Source organism: Triticum urartu, chromosome 2A (genome assembly GCF_056163025.1).
Source record: "Triticum urartu cultivar PI428250 chromosome 2A, HENAU_Tu73, whole genome shotgun sequence".
NCBI classification, from domain to species: Eukaryota; Viridiplantae; Streptophyta; class Magnoliopsida; order Poales; family Poaceae; genus Triticum; species Triticum urartu.
Genome location: NC_141874.1, coordinates 630,710,404 through 630,716,279, shown reverse-complemented (window position 1 = coordinate 630,716,279; position 5,876 = coordinate 630,710,404).

Genomic DNA, 5,876 nt, shown 5'->3' with positions numbered 1-5,876 from the left:
GGTCAACCAGAGTAAGATCCGCACCAAAGTGGTACGGTAATCCTGTTATGGAAGTCATGTTACTTGACCATGACGAACCTACGAACTATGAGGAAGCGATGATGAGCCTAGATTCCGCAAAATGGCTTGAGGCCATGAAATCTGAGATGGGATCCATGTATGAGAACAAAGTGTGGACTTTGGTTGACTTGCCCGATGATCGGCAGGCCATAGAGAATAAATGGGTCTTCAACAAGAAGACTGGCGCTGAAGGTAATTTTACTGTCTACAAAGCTTGACTTGTTGCAAAAGGTTTTCGACAAGTTCAAGGAGTTGACTATAATGAGACCTTCTCACCCGTAGCAATGCTTAAGTCCGTCCGAACCATGTTAGCAATTGCTGCATTTTATGATTATGAAATTTGGCAAATGGATGTAAAAATTGCATTTCTTAATGGATATCTTAAAGAAGAGTTGTATATGATGCAACCAGAAGGTTTTGTCGATCCAAAAGTTGCTAACAAAGTGTGCAAGCTCCAGCGATCCATTTATGGACTGGTGCAAGCCTCTCGGAGTTGGAATATACGCTTTAATAGTGTGATCAAAGCATATGGTTTTATACAGACTTTTGGAGAAGTCTGTATTTACAAGAAAGTGAGTGGGAGCTCTGTAGCATTTCTGATATTATATGTAGATGACATATGATTGATCACAAATGATACTAAATTTCTGAATAGCATAAAAGCATAGTTGAATACGAATTTTTCAATGAAAGACCTCGGTGAAGCTGCTTATATATTGGGCATCAAGATCTATAGAGATAGATCAAGACGCTTAATTGGACTTTCACAAAGCACATACCTTGATAAAGTTTTGAAGAAGTTCAAAATGGATCAAGCAAAGAAAGGGTTCTTGCCTGTGTTACAAGGTGTGAAGTTTTGTCAGACTCAATGCCCGACCACTATAGAAGATAGAGAGAAAATGAAAGGTGTTCCCTATGCTTCAGCCATAGGCTCTATCATGTATATGATGTGTACCAGACCTGATGTGTGCCTTGCTATCAGTTTAACAGGGAGGTACCAAAGTAATCCAGGAGTGGATCACTGGACAGCGGTCAAGAACATCCTGAAATACCTGAAAAGGACTAAGGATATGTTTCTCATATATGGAGGTGACAAAGAGGTCGTCGTAAACGGTTACGTCGATGCAAGCTTTGACACTGATCCAGATGACTCTAAGTCACAAACCGGATACATGTTTTTATTAAATGGTGGAGCTGTTAGTCGGTGTAGTTCCAAGCAAAGCATCATGGTAGGATCTACATGTGAAGCGGAGTACATAGATGCTTCGGAAGCAGCAAAAGAAGGAGTTTGGATGAAGGAGTTCATATCCAATCTAGGTGAAATACCTAGTGCATCAGGTCCAATGAAAAATCTTTTTTGACAATACTGGTGCAATTGCCTTGGCAAAGGAATCCAAATTTCCCAAGAGAACTAAGCACATCAAGAGACGCTTCAATTCCATTCGCGATCAAGTCAAGGAGGGAGACATAGAGATTTGCAAGATACATACGGATCTGAATGTTGCAGACCCATTGACTAAGCCTCTCTCACGAGCAAAACATGTTTGACACCAAGACTCCATGGGTGTTACAATCATCACAATGTAATCTAGATTATTGACTTTAGTGCAAGTGGGAGACGGAAGGAAATGTGCCCTAGAGGCAATAATAAAGTTGTTATTTATATTTCCTTATATCATGATAAATGTTTATTATTCATGTTGGAATTGTATTAACCAGAAACTTAGTACATGTGTGAATACATAGACAAACAGAATGTCACTAGTATGCCTCTACTTGATTAGCTCGTTGAATCAATGATGGTTATGTTTCCTGACCATAGACATGAGTTGTCATTTGATTAACGGGATCACATCATTAGAGAATGATGTGATTGACTTGACCCATCCGTTAGCTTAGCACAATGATCGTTTAGTTAGTTGCTATTGCTTTCTCCATAACATATACATGTTCCTATGACTATGAGATCGTGCAACTCCCGAATACCGGAGGAACACTTTGTGTGCTACCAAATGGCACAACATAACTGGGTGATTATAAAGGTGCTCTATAGGTGTCTTCGATGGTGTTTGTTGAGTTGGCATAGATCGAGATTAGGATTTGTCAGGAGAGGTATATCTGGGCCCTCTCGGTAGTGCACATCAATATAAGCCTTGCAAGCAATGTGACTAATGACTTAGTTATGGGATGATGCATTACGGAATGAGTAAAGAGACTTGCCGGTAACGAGATTGAACTAGGTATTGAGATACCGACGATCGAATCTCGGGCAAGTAACATACCGATGACAAAGGGAACGACGTATATCGTTATGCGGTTTGACCGATAAAGATCTTCGTGGAATATGTGGGAACCAATATGAACATCCAGGTTCCGCTATTGGTTATTGACCGGAGACGTGTCTTGGTCATGTCTACATAGTTCTCGAACCCGTAGGGTCCACACGCTTAACGTTCAGTGACAATCGGTATTATGAGTTTATGTGTTTTGATGTACCGAAGTTAGTTCGGAGTCCCGGATGTGATCACGGAAATGACGAGGAGTCTTGAAATGGTCGAGACATAAAGATTGATATATTGGACGGCTATATTCGGACACTAAAAGTGTTTCGGGTGATTTCGGAGAAAACTGGAGTGCCGGAGGGTTACCGGAACCCCCCGGGAGAACTAATGGGCCACATGGGCCTTAGTGGAGAGAGAGAGAGGGCCGGCCAGGGCAGGCCGCGCGGTCCCTCCCCCTCTGGTCCGAATTGGACTAGGGAAGGGGGGCGGCGCCCCCCTTTCCTTCCCCCTCTCCACCTTCCTTTCCCCCTCCTAGTAGGAGTAGGAAAGGGGAGTCCTACTCCTACTAGGAGGAGGACACCTCCTCTCCCGGTGCACCCTAAGGGCTGGCCGGCCTCCCCCCTTGCTCCTTTATATACGGGGGCAGGGGGCACCCTCGAACACACAAGTTTATTGTTTCCAGCCGTGTGCGATGCCCCCTCCACGATAATCCACCTCGGTCATATCGTAGCGATGCTTAGGCGAAGTCCTGTTCCGGTAGCATCATCATCACCATCATCACACAGTCGTGCGGACGAAACTATCCCTCGACACTCTGCTGGATCATGAGTTCGTGGGACGTCACCGAGCTGAACGTGTCCAGAGCACGGAGGTGCCGTACTTTCGGTACTAGGATCGGTCGATCGTGAAGACGTACGACTACATCAACCGCGTTGTCATAACGCTTCCGCTTACGGTCTAAGAGGGTACGTAGACAACACTCTCCCCTCTTGTTGCTATACATCACCATGATCTTGCGTGTGCGTAGGAAAATTTCGAAATTACTGTGTTCCCCAACAGGTACTTGGTAACCCGCAAGTATAGGGGATCGCAACAGTTTTCGAGGGTAGAGTATTCAACCCAAATTTATTTATTCGACACAAGGGGAGCCAAAGAATATTCTCAAGTATTAGGAGCTGAGTTGTCAATTCAACCACACCTGGATAACTTAATATCTGCAGCAAAGTGTTTAGTAGCAAAGTAACATGATAGTAGTGGTAACGGTAGCAAAAGGTAACGATAGCAAAAGTAATGCTTTTGGTATTTTGTAGTGATGATAACAATAGCAAAGGAAAACGTAAATAAGCGAAGAACAATATATGGAAAGCTCGTAGGCAATGGATGAGTGATGGAGAATTATGTCGGATGTGGTTCATCATGTAACAGTCATAACATAGGGTGACACAGAACTAGCTCCAATTCATCAATGTAATGTAGGCATGTATTCCGAATATAGTCATACGTGCTTATGGAAAAGAACTTGCATGACATCTTTTGTCCTACCCTCCCGTGGCAGCGGGGTCCTAATGGAAACTAAGGGATATTAAGGCCTCCTTTTAATAGAGTACCGGACCAAAGCATTAACACATAGTAAATACATGAACTCCTCAAACTACGGTCATCACCGGGAGTGGTCCCGATTATTGTCACTTCGGGGTTGCCGGATCATAACACATAGTAGGTGACTATAGACTTGCAAGATAGGATCAAGAACTCACATATATTCATGAAAACATAATAGGTTCAGATCTGAAATCATGGCACTCGGGCCCTAGTGACAAGCATTAAGCGTAGCAAAGTCATAGCAACATCAATCTCAGAACATAGTGGATACTAGGGATCAAACCCTAACAAAACTAACTCGATTACATGATAAATCTCATCCAACCCATCACCGTCCAGCAAGCCTACGATGGAATTACTCATGCACGGCGGTGAGCATCATGAAATTGGTGATGGAGGATGGTTGATGATGATGATGGCGACGGATTCCCGTCTCCGGAGCCCCGAACGGACTCCAGATCAGCCCTCCCGAGAGAGTTTAGGGCTTGGCGGCGGCTCCATATCGTAAAATGCGATGAATCCTTCTCTCTGATTTTTCTCTCTCCGAACATGAATATATACAATTGGAGTTGAGGTCGGAGGAGCTCCAGGGGGCCCACGAGGCAGGGGGCGCGCCCAGGGGGGCAGGCGTGCCCCCACCCTCGTGGCTAGGGTGTCGGCCCCTGGCCTTGATTCTTGGCCAATATTTTTTATTATTTCCAAAAATAATCTCTGTGGAGTTTCAGGTCACTCCGAGAACTTTTGTTTCTGCACATAAATAACACCATGGCAATTCTGCTGAAAATAGCGTCAGTCCGGGTTAGTTCCATTCAAATCATGCAATTTAGAGTCCAAAACAAGGGCAAAAGTGTTTGGAAAAGTAGATACGACAGAGACGTATCAACTCCCCCAAGCTTAAATCTTTGCTTGTCCTCAAGCAATTCAGTTGACAAACTGAAAGTGATAAAGCAAAACTTTTACAAACTCTGTTTGCTCTTGTTGTTGTAAATATGTAAAGCTAGCAATCAAGTTTTCAGCAAAGATTATGAACTAACCATACTCAGTAACTCTTAGGTCTCATGTTTACTCATATCAATGGCATAATCAACTAGCGAGCAATAATAATAAATCTCGGATGACAACACTTTCTCAAAACAATCATAATATGATATAACAAGATGGTATCTCACTAGCCCTTTCTGAGACCGCGAAACATAAATGCAGAGCACCTTTAAAGATCAAGGACTGACTAGACATTGTAATTCATGGTAAACGAGATCAAGTCAAGTCATACTCAATGTAAACTAACAGTAATGAATGCAAATGACAGTGGTGCTCTCCAACTGGTGCTTTTTAATAAGAGGGTGATGACTCAACATAAAAGTAAATAGATAGGCCCTTCACAGAGGGAAGCAGGGATTTGTAGAGGTGCCAGAGCTCGATTTTGAAATAGAGGTGAATAATATTTTGAGTGATATACTTTCATTGTCAACATAACAACCGAGAGATGGTGATATCTTTCATGCTACACACATTATAGGCGGTTCCCAAACAGAATGGTAAAGTTTATACTCCCCCTCCACCAACAAGCATCAATCCATGGCTTGCTCAAAACAACGAGTGCCTCCAACTAACAACAGTCCCGGGGGAATTTTGTTTGCAATTATTTTGATTTGATTTGCATAAGGCATGGGACTGGGCATCTCGGTGACCAGCCATTTTCTGGTGAGTGAGGAGCGGAGTCCACTCATCTTGAGAATAACCCGCCTAACATGGAAGATACGGACAACCCTAGTTGATACATGAGCTATTTGAGCATACAAAACAGAATGTTTATTTGAAGGTTTAGAGTTTGGCACATACAAATTTACTTGGAATGGTAGGTAGATACCGTATATAGGTAGGTATGGTGGACTCATATGGAATAACTTTGGGGTTTATGGGATTGGATGC